The sequence below is a fragment of the Aquarana catesbeiana genome, linkage group LG02 (genome assembly GCF_042186555.1).
Source record: "Aquarana catesbeiana isolate 2022-GZ linkage group LG02, ASM4218655v1, whole genome shotgun sequence".
In the NCBI taxonomy this organism is placed as follows: domain Eukaryota; kingdom Metazoa; phylum Chordata; class Amphibia; order Anura; family Ranidae; genus Aquarana; species Aquarana catesbeiana.
In genome coordinates, this window is record NC_133325.1 from 402,841,375 (window position 1) to 402,853,300 (window position 11,926).

Consider the following 11,926-nt stretch of genomic DNA (forward strand, 5'->3'; position numbering starts at 1 on the left):
GTACAGCATTGCACAGACTAGGCACACTTTCACAGGGTCTCCCAAGATGCCATCGCATTTTGAGAGACCCGAACCTGGAACCGGTTACAGTTATAAAAGTTAGTTACAAAAAAAGTGTAAAAAAAAAAAAAATATATATAAAATAAAAAAAAATAGTTGTCGTTTTATTGTTCTCTCTCTCTATTCTCTCTCTCTATTGTTCTGCTCTTTTTTTACTGTATTCTATTCTGCAGTGTTTTATTGTTATTGTTATTGTTATTGTTATTATGTTTTATCATGTTTGTTTTTCAGGTATGTAATTATTTATACTTTATTGTTTACTGTGCTTTATTGTTAACCATTTTTTTGTCTTCAGGTACGCCATTCACAACTTTGAGTGGTTATACCAGAATGATGCCTGCAGGTTTAGGTATCATCTTGGTATCATTCTTTTCAGCCAGCGGTCGGCTTTCATGTAAAAGCAATCCTAGCGGCTAATTAGCCTCTAGACTGCCTTTACAAGCCGTGGGAGGGAATGCCCCCCCCCCCACCGTCTTCCGTGTTTTTCTCTGGCTCTCCTGTCTCAACAGGGAACCTGAGAATGCAGCCGGTGATTCAGCCAGCTGACCATAGAGCTGATCAGAGACAAGAGTGGCTCCAAACATCTCTATGGCCTAAGAAACCGGAAGCTACGAGCATTTTATGACTTAGATTTCGCCGGATGTAAATAGCGCCATTGGGAAATTGGGGAAGCATTTTATCACACCGATCTTGGTGTGGTCAGATGCTTTGAGGGCAGAGGAGAGATCTAGGGTCTAATAGACCCCAATTTTTTCAAAAAAGAGTACCTGTCACTACCTATTGCTATCATAGGGGATATTTACATTCCCCGAGATAACAATAAAAATGATTTAAAAAAAAAAAAAATGAAAGGAACAGTTTAAAAATAAGATAAAAAAGCAAAAAAATAATAAAGAAAAAAAAAAAAAAAAAAAAAAAGCACCCCTGTCGCCCCCTGCTCTTGCGCTAAGGCGAACGCAAGCGGCGGTCTGTCGTCAAACGTAAACAGCAATTGCACCATGCATGTGAGGTATCGCCGCGAAGGTCAGATCGAGGGCAGTAATTTTTGCAGTAGACCTCCTCTGTAGATCTAAAGTGGTAACCTGTAAAGGCTTTTAAAGGCTTTTAAAAATGTATTTATTTTGTTGCCACTGCACGTTTGTGCGCAATTGTAAAGCATGTCATGTTTGGTATCCATGTACTCGGTCTAAGATCATCTTTTTTATTTCATCAAACATTTGGGCAATATAGTGTGTTTTAGTGCATTAAAATTTAAAAAAGTGTGTTTTTTCCCCAAAAAATGCGTTTGAAAAATCGCTGCGCAAATACTGTGTGAAAAAAAAAAATGAAACACCCACCATTTTAATCTGTAGGGCATTTGCTTTAAAAAAATATATAATGTTTGGGGGTTCAAAGTAATTTTCTTGCAAAAAAAAAAAACTTTTTCATGTAAAAAATAAGTGTCAGAAAGGGCTTTGTCTTCAAGTGGTTAGAAGAGTGGGTGATGTGTGACATAAGCTTCTAAATGTTGTGCATAAAATGCCAGGACAGTTCAAAACCCCCCCAAATGACCCCATTTTGGAAAGTAGACACCCCAAGCTATTTGCTGAGAGGCATGTCGAGTCCATGGAATATTTTATATTGCGACACAAGTTGCGGGAAAGAGACAAATTTTTTTTTTTTTTTTTTTGCACAAAGTTGTCACTAAATGATATATTGCTCAAACATGCCATGGGAATATGTGAAATTACACCCCAAAATACATTCTGCTGCTTCTCCTGAGTACGGGGATACCATATGTGTGAGACTTTTTGGGAGCCTAGCCGTGTACGGGACCCCGAAAACCAAGCACCGCCTTCAGGCTTTCTAAGGGGCGTGAATTTTTGATTTCACTCTTCACTGCCTATCACAGTTTCGGAGGCCATGGAATGCCCAGGTGGCACAAAACCCCCCCAAATGACCCCATTTTGGAAAGTAGACACCCCAAGCTATTTGCTGAGAGGTATAGTGAGTATTTTGCAGACCTCACTTTTTGTCACAAAGTTTTGAAATTTGAAAAAAGAAAAAAAAAAAAAGTTTTTTCTTGTCTTTCTTCATTTTCAAAAACAAATGAGAGCTGCAAAATACTCACCATGCCTCTCAGCAAATAGCTTGGGGTGTCTACTTTCCAAAATGGGGTCATTTGGGGGGGTTTTGTGCCACCTGGGCATTCCATGGCCTCCGAAACGGTGTTAGGCAGTGAAGAGTAAAATCAAAAATTCACGCCCTTAAAAACGCTGAAGGCGGTGATTGGTTTTCGGGGCCCCGTACGCGGCTAGGCTCCCAAAAAGTCCCACACATGTGGTATCCCTATACTCAGGAGAAGCAGCTAAATGTATTTTGGGGTGCAATTCCACATAGGCCCATGGCCTGTGTGAGCAATATATCATTTAGTGACAACTTTGTGCAAAAAAAAAAAAAAAAAAAAAAAAAAGTGTCACTTTCCCGCAACTTGTGTCAAAATATAAAATATTCCATGGACTCAATATGCCTCTCAGCAAATAGCTTGGGGTGTCTACTTTCCAAAATGGGGTCATTTGGGGGGAGGTTGTGCCACCTGGGCATTCCATGGCCTCCGAAACTGTGATAGGCAGTGAAGAGTGAAATCAAAAAGTTACACCCTTAGAAATCCTGAAGGCGGTGATTGGTTTTCGGGGTCCCATACGCGGCTAGGCTCCCAAAAAGTCCCACACATGTGGTATCCCCGTACTCAGGAGAAGTAGCTGAATATATTTTGGGGTGCAATTCCACATAGGCCCATGGCCTGTGTGAGCAATATATCATTTAGTGACAACTTTTTGTAAATATTTTTTTTTTTTTTTTTTTTTGTCATTATTCAATCACTTGGGACAAAAAAAATAAATATTCAATGGGTTCAACATGCCTATCAGCAATTTCCTTGGGGTGTCTACTTTCCAAAATGGGGTCATTTGGGGGGGTTTTGTACTGCCCTGCCATTTTAGCACCTCAAGAAATGACATAGGCAGTCATAAACTAAAAGCTGTGTAAATTCCAGAAAATGTACCCTAGTTTGTAGACGCTATAACTTTTGCGCAAACCAATAAATATACGCTTATTGACATTTTTTTTACCAAAGACATGTGGCCGAATACATTTTGGCCTAAATGTATGACTAAAATTGAGTTTATTGGATTTTTTTTATAACAAAAAGTAGAAAATATCATTTTTTTTCAAAATTTTCGGTCTTTTTCCGTTTATAGCGCAAAAAATAAAAACTGCAGAAGTGATCAAATACCATCAAAAGAAAGCTCTATTTGTGGGAAGAAAAGGACGCAAATTTCGTTTGGGTACAGCATTGCATAACCGCGCAATTAGCAGTTAAAGCGACGCAGTGCCAAATTGGAAAAAGACCTCTGGTCCTTAGGCAGCATAATGGTCCGGGGCTCAAGTGGTTAATACTCAGGATTTAATTTTCCTTATTGACTCAATTCAGGTAAAATTTAGCTACTTTCATTTCTGAGGCTTTCTCCTTGCAGACCAGTGTAGCCAAAAGGATGAAATACTTCCATTACTATGTCCTATCTGGCTATCTGTGCCTATATTTTCAGTGGCATCATTCATACTAATGTGTTTTTTCGAGGGACATTTAAAAGGGTAATTTCGGTGAGCGTGGCTTGGTGCATGGCAGGATAGAATGTGTTCTTCCTGTTCTCCCGCTCTGGCCATGCATCACGCAGCTCTACTGACATCCAGATCCTTCTCACTCTCCTCTCATAGACAGACGAAGCAGCAGTGAGGGCCGCTGACCCAGCGGTGGCCAAAAGACGGGGAAGATCGGTTGTTTTTTTACCCGTTCCGGCCCGGACACCAGGAGTTTCCCATTGTCCAAGATGGCGCTGACCTGCTCATCAGGCACACAAGCTGCTTCCCAGGTGATCACCAGACAGTGCACATGCTCTCCCCAAGACTCAGAGTTGCGGGTCAGTGTGCTCCAGAAGCCCCTCGCCTGTCTCCCAAAGCTCCTGGGATAGTTGAGATATGGAGTCATACATTAAGGCACTCCCAACCCGACACAACATTGAAGCCTATGTAAATAGGCTAGAGCGTTCCTGCAAGCAGAAGTTAACAGACCTCTGCAAAGACCTGGGTCACCGCATGGAGGAGATAAAACATACTGTAGATGACACAGTTACAAAGCTGAACGAGCATGAGGTGATTCTCCATGAGCACACTACACAAGTCCAGCAGCTGTTTTATAGTCTTGATGACCAAGAGAACAGAAGTCGCCGTAATAATATCCGTATACGGGGTTTACCTGAAACAGCGGAACCTAAAGATTTGGCACTGACAGCTACCTCCATATTTAACCAACTCCTGCAGCAGCCTAAAGACTCTTTAATTGAAATCAACAGCATTCACAAGTCCCTGGGTCCCTGCTACCTTAACCATGTGTTTCTTAGGGATGTGATATTCAGGATTCACTTAAAAGTTTCATTTCACAAAGCATGGATAAGTATGCATGGATAAGTATTTATGTGTTTGTAACTTCCACTTTATTCTGGTGCGTTAGCTTAGTGAACTAAGCCTTAAGTGTGTTTCCCTGCACACCCAGGAAGTGACTTAAAGGAGGAGTGACATTACACACAAGAAGTAAGCCACTGATTTCCTGCACTCACAAGTGATGTAAAAGATCAGAAACCAGTTAGATGAACCAGACCAGTACTCAGCTAATTCCTACTATCCATCTTGGATAATAAGAAAAGCTACTACCTCTGTACCATATCCAAAATTTTGTATAACTTCAACATACACAAATGTTAGTTCGGACTCTACTTGAACAAATGACGTAATGCTTAAATTTAAAATAGTATCCAAATCTTTATTACATAATTTAAAAATATGTGGATTAACTTTATCCTAAAAAAATCACAAACCCCCTCATTGCCAGCATCTCGTCTGAGATGACTGATTTTTAAATATCATGTACGATCCAAGTTTATTACATAAAGCACAAAATATACAGATATCACATAACTTGTAATGGTGGATCCTCTTAAATCAACGCGTTTCTCATAAAGCTTCTGCAGGACCAGCCAAGGATAATGTAAGGAGATTATGGTAATGGCTAAATATGAAAAAAAAACTTATTAGAGCACAGTTACCTGATGATTTCCATATCTGGAAGACCAATTCATTGTTTAATAAAAATTGTGAAATACAACATACCTATGTGTAAAAGAGACTATGTGGTTGTAGTCTTTTAATACACTGCTTTTTCATATTTAGCCATTACCATAATCTTATGGTCCTCAGCTGGTCCTAAAGTAACATTTCCCAGGGGGCTCTTCCCAGCAGCTTACAATGTCGTTCCAGTACACCGCCAACCTCCACCCATTTTCTTAGCCCCTAAGTGCATTACTTTACATTTATCAATATTAAACCTCATTTGCCATGTACAGTGCCTTGAAAAAGTATTCATCCCCTTGAAATTTTCCACATTTTATCATGTTACAACCAAAAACATAAATGTATTTTATTGGGATTTTATGTGATAGACCAGCACAAAGTGCCACATAATTGTGAAGTGGAAGGAAAATGATAAATTGTTTTTAAAATTTTTTTACAAATAAATATGTGAAAAGTGTGGCGTGCATTTGTATTCAGCCCCCTCTACTCTGATACCCCTAATTAAAATCTATGGAACCAATTGCCTTCAGAAGTCACCTAATTAGTAAATAAAGTCAACCTGTGTTTTATTTAATCTCAGTATAAATACAGCTGTTCTGTGAAGCCCCCAGAGCTTTGAACCTTAGTGAATAAACAGCATCACGAAGGTCGAGGAACGCACCAGACAGGTCAGCGATAAAGTTGTGGAGAAGTTTAAAGCAGGGTTAGGTTATAAAAAAATATCCCAAGCTTTGAACATCTCACGGTGCACTGTTCAATCCATCATCTGAAAATGGAAAGAGTATGGTACAACCGCAAACCTACCAAGACATGGCTGTCCACCTAAACTGACAGGCTGGGCAAGGAGAGCATTCATCACAGAAGCAGCCCAGAGGCCCATGGTAACTCTGGAGGAGCTGCAGAGATCCACAGCTCAGGTGGGAGAATCTATTAGTCATCTATAGTCAACTATTAGTCATGCACTCCACAAATCTGGCCTTTATGTAAGAGTGGCAAGAAGAAAGTCATTGCTGAAAGAAAGCCATAAGAAGTCCTGTTTGCAGTTTGCGAGAAGCCATGTGGGACACAGCAAACATGTGGAATAGGAATAACGATGTGCACAGGCACAGTGGCTCCAGCCGCTGGCTCTCTCCTCATTGGGCAGATTGATAGCAGCAGAAGCCATTGGCTCCCGCTGCTGTCGAACAAATCAAATCCTGTGACACTGGAGTGGGGGGCGGGCTGAGTCCTGTTGTCTGTGTCAATGGATGCAGCAGCGGGACTCGGGAGCGAGCCCACATGTGTGCCCCCAGCAGCTTTCCCTGGGGGCACCCGATGAAAAGGAGGGCCTGGAGCACCGGCAGGGGACCCCAGAAGAAGAGGACAGAGGCTGCTTTGTGCAAAACCATTGCACAGTGCAGGTAAGTATAGGCATGTTTTTTTTATTTTTATAAAAGTAATTGAAGGTTTACAACCACTTTAAGCCTAGTACACACTAGTAGTTTTTTTTTTTCAACCCAGCAGGACTGAACGAAAATAAAACTGACAGCTCAGAAGGAGCCGCTGTACTAACTATGCAATGTTAGATCAGCGATCTCTCCTGCTGTTCTATTGTGTTCTGACAGGGGAACGGCCCCCCTGCCAGAACACTCCAGTCAGCACTCTCAGCCATTGCCTGAAAGCGCTGACCAGGAGTCGGTCAGCAGACCTTTTTTGGTCATGCCCCATTGACAGAAGTCAGCCGAACGGCCGGGGCTTCTGTTGGACCAACTGCAGTACACACGGGCTGAATGTTGGACAGTTTCTATTGAACTGTTCAATACCGCCTGACATTCAGGGCATGTGTTCTAGGTTTTACTCTCTACCTCCCAGCCTTCTCTCTATTTCTCAACCTTCTCCCTACTTCACATCCTTCTCTCGAATTTTCAGCCTTTTACCTACTTTGCAAACCTCTGGCAACTTTGCAGCCCTCTCTCTACTTTCCAGCCTTTGCTCTGCTTTCTAACCTCACCTCTACTTCACAACTTCTCTACTTTGCAGTCCACTTTCAGCATCGCAGACCTCTCTTTACTATGCAACCCTCTCTCTACTTTGCAGCCCTCTCTCTAGTTTGCAACCTTCTCCCTGCTTTGAAGTCCTTTCTCTATTCCTCGCCTTTTTTTATACTTTTCAGCCATCTTCTACTATGCATACAACTCTTTGCTTTGCAGCCTTCTCCCTACTTTGCCATTCTCCCTCTTCTTTGGTACCACCACTCTACTTTGCAGCCCTCTCTCTACTTCCCAGTCCTCTCTACACTTTGCAGCGTTTTTTCTACTTTACAGTCCTCTCTGTACATCTCAGTCTTCTCTTTGCAACCCTCTCTTTCTCAGCCATCTTTCTACTTTGCACCATTCTTTCTACCTTGCATCTCTTTCTCTACTCTCCTATGCAACCATCTCCCTACTTTCCCGCTCTCCCTGTACTTTGATACCATAACTCTACTTTGCACTTCTATCAATACTTCCCAGCTCTCTCTACCATGCAACCCTCTCTCTATTTCCCAGCCCTCTCTCTACTCTGCAGCTCCCTCTCTACGTTGCTACTATTGTTCCACTTTTCAGCGTCTTCCCAACTTCACAAATCTCTCTCTACTAGGCAGCCCTCTCTGAACTTCTCTGCCTTCTAATATGCCACCCTCTATTTCCCACCTCTCTCTCTATTGTGCAGTTCCCTCTCTAGTTTGCTACCATCTCTATGCTTTGCAATCATCTCTATTTTTCCCCTTCCTTCTCTCTACTTCCTAGGCTTCTGTCTTCTTCACAGCCCTCTTCTCTATTCCCCAGTCTCTTCTCTCTACTATGGAACCCTCTCTCTCTTTTGCAGCCCTCCCTCTATTAGGCAGCCCTCTTTGTATTCCCCAGCCCACTTTCTCCTTTGCAGCCCTGCAGCCTGGTTCACACCTATGCATCATTTTTTAGTGCGTTTTCAGTTTTGCAGAAACACACTACAGTCTATTTACCATGGTTTCCTATGGATGTAGTTCACATCTGATCTGTGCATTTTATGGAAAGGGCCAGGGACTTTTTTCTGGTTTTTGGTTCCATAGACTTCAATGAATCAAAAGCGTGAATTGAAAAAAGGAAAAATGCACCTGCAATATGCAAACTGCTGCAACCTGCATAGGTGTGAATCAGGCCTTAGGAACCTTTCATGCCAGATGCAGTGGGGTGCATTTTTGACTGCCCTCCAACTGCATAGACAGTCCAAAATTCAGGTTATCCTATGGGCATAGTTTACACTGTACAGTGCACTGCAGTGAAAAGCAAACTGCATTTTTCAGCACTGCAAATGCACAGGAATGCATGCAAATGCATGTAAAAGCATGAAAATGCACTTCAACTCGAAGCCCAAAGAAGAAAGAAAATGGAAGTGACCTTAAAGTGGGAGTAAACTCCCATACATGAATTTTACCTATAGGTAAGGCTTACCTATATAGGTACTGTAAATATCTCCTAAACGTGCACCGTTTAGGAGATATTTACTGTACATGCAGCCGGTGACATCACTGGTGCATGTGCTCTGAAGGAACGGCCACCAGGGCTATTCCTTCAGAGCCCTGTGCCATAAACGGAGGCTCCTGCGCAAATGCACATGAGTACATGAACCTGGAAGGAAGACAGGTGAAGAGGGAAGCCCTGTCAGTGGTGACAGCTTTCCGCTGGAAGGGCTTTGTTCTAAGGTAAGTTTCACATAATGTGCTAGTATGCAATGCCTTGTAGGTTACGGCTGGGTTCACACTATTGCGAATCGGATACGTCTTACACTGCATTCAATTCGCAGAACATTTGAAAACATGTTGTTTTCCATGAGTATGGTTCACATATGTGTGTTGCATCTGCACTCCGCATTGCACAAAATTTGTGTGTTTTCTAGGCAGTGCGGTTCAAATTGCAGGCATATAATCTTCAATGGGAACGCATCAGATTCGCAGATGTGTTCCGTTCTCAACAGGAATACTCTCCCCCTCCTCCTACACCTCCCCCCTCTCCCTGATCCGCAGCTACAATGGAGAGGAACTGCTGAATGAATCAATTCTTTCTTTGCAAAGAAAACAGAGATGCAATTCGAACTGCACTAGTGTGAACCCAGCCTTACGCCCCTTTCACACTACCGCGACGTCAAAGTCGCACCATTTTGCAGCAATTTCGCTGTGATTACAGGGAGACTTGAGGTCTATGAACCTGGACTTGCATCAAAGTTGGACCAAAGTAGTGCTAATATGAATGGTTGTCATTGGAAATCATGGGGAACGACTTGTCATGCGACTTTGAAGTCCCAAGTCGCAGGACAAGTCGTACAAGTGAGAAAGGGGTATCAAGGAAAAAAAATGAATTGATGGTGGTTTACTACCGCTTTAAAGAGAAGTATGGGAATTGTTTTTATTTTAGAATTCTACTTACCTAGGTGGATGCTGAATCTGTCCCCCATCGGCTCTAAGACCCCTTTCACACGGAGGCAGTTTTCAGGCATTTTAGTGCTAGAAATAGCCTCTAAATAGCACCTGAAAACTGCCTCCCATTCATTTCAGTGTGACTTTTCACACTGGGGTGGTGCGTTTGCTAGACATTAGGAAAAGTCCTGCAAGCAGCTGTATTTAGCGCTCCCAAAACACTCTTCCCATTGAAATGAATGGGCAGCGCTTCCAAAGTGCCTGAAAAACGATTCGCAAGCGCCGCAACGCGGGTGTTTTTAACCCCTGCTTTGGGGTTAAAAGCGCCCCCCCAGTGGCCGAAAAGCAGCTAAAATGAGCAGTGCTTTAGCACTAACGCGGCCCCAGTGTGAAAGGGGTCTTAGGCTGGGAACTGAGTGATCAAACACTGCTGATTGCAGGGGCGGACTGACCATTGAGCCACTCGGGCACTGCCCGAGGGCCCTGGGCCACTATGGGGCCCCATCAGGGTTGCCAGCCTCAGTAAAACCAGGGACAGCATGTATAAATCTGTGTTTTTTTTCACATCTCTCTGTGTATACTGTGTGTACATGTATACTGTGTGTATACTGTGTGGCCCCATAATCTCTGATTGCCCGGGGGCCCCATAATCTCTGATTGCCGGGGGCCCCATAATCTCTGATTGCCCGGGGGCCCCATGAGTTATCAGTCCGCCCCTGGCTGATTGCTTGGTTCTCAGACCTCCCAGAGCAGAGAGCTGCTGACTGTCAGTCACTGCTGTCTGCTCTGCCCCCTCCAGTGCTCACTGGCGTGCTGGGCTGTGGAGGGGGCAGAAGCAGCCGGCTCAGGATCTCAGTGGATCACCAAGAGGCTGAGCCGTGTGCCGTAGGGTGACCACATTTCCAAACTGCCATTCAGGGACAATTTTGCCAAGGACCAGGGGCGGGGGCTTTGTGTTGAATGTAGTCTCCGGGTTGACGGGATTTCGGCGGCGAGTGATTTGTCGGGTGAATGGCTGCTTTTAGCACTTATATCATCCCAACACCATGCTTGAAATGTATTTTTATTAATACATTAAGTATAGACACCCCTCCCTCAGTACGGACCCCCCTCTCCACTAAGTACAGACCCCCCTCCTTCAGTACGTACCCCCCTCTCCATTAAGTACAGACCCCCCCCACAGTACTGACCCCCTCCCCTTCCACTTGTGCTATTAGAGAGGTGGAGGTCAGAAATGTGCTGGGGGGGGCGCTTTTTACCTTTTTCATGATCACTGTCCCTGTCCCCCTCCTGAGTCCATCTATATACATATAATAATATAAGCTTAACAACAGAGCTCAGATCAGAGAACAGCACAGGTGGGACCAGAGGACAGCAGAGGGTTGGAGAAGGGTGGGGTGGGAGAGAGCAGAGAAGTTGCTGGGGAAGATAAGATCAGAGGGGCCAGGAGAGCGTTGAGGGACCTGTGGGCAGCAGAAGTAAACTGTACAGGAGGGGCGGCATATATAGGAACTGATGCCCTCCATCTTCTTCTTGCAGCCACTGAATGCCTGCTTTTCCTCCTTTACCACCTGCAGGCATTCAGTGGCTGCAAGAAGAACATGGAGGGCATCAGTTCCTCTATATGCCGCCCCTCCTATACAGGTTTAGAGGGAAGCTGCATGGGCCCCCTGGAGTATGAGGCTGGGTTGCAATGGCGACCCCTGCAGTTACACCGTTGCAGTGGAGAAAAAAAAATTCTGGCAGGTTGAAGGAGCAAGGACTGGAATGCTGGCAAGATTCTGAGGCTGTGATAGTTGCAGATGAGAGATGGGCCACTGCTGAGAGGATTGCTTAGCATACAGAGGACTAGTAGGTCAAAAAGTGGCAGAACATGAAAGTCTGAGGATAAGACCCCTTTCACACTGCCGACGCCCAGGCGTCAGCGGTAAAGCAGTGCTATTTTTAGCACCGCTTTACCGTAGTTTTAGCGGCACTATTCGGCCACTAGCGGGGCTGTTTTAACCCCCGCTAGTGGCCGAAAAGGGGTTAGATCCGCCTGCAAAACGCCGCTAGTGCAGCATTTTGCTGGCAGTATCGCAGCGCTGCCCCATTGATTTCAATGGGGAAGAGCGTTGGAGGAGCGGTGAGTTCATCTCTCCTTCACCGCTCCAAAGAAGCTGCTGGCAGGACTTTTTCTGACGCCCTGCCAGTGCGGCTTTCACAGTGGAATGAATGTAGCAGCTGTTTTGGGGCATTTTGCAGGCGCTATTTTAACGCTATAGCGCTTGCAAAAAGCTCCAGTGTGAA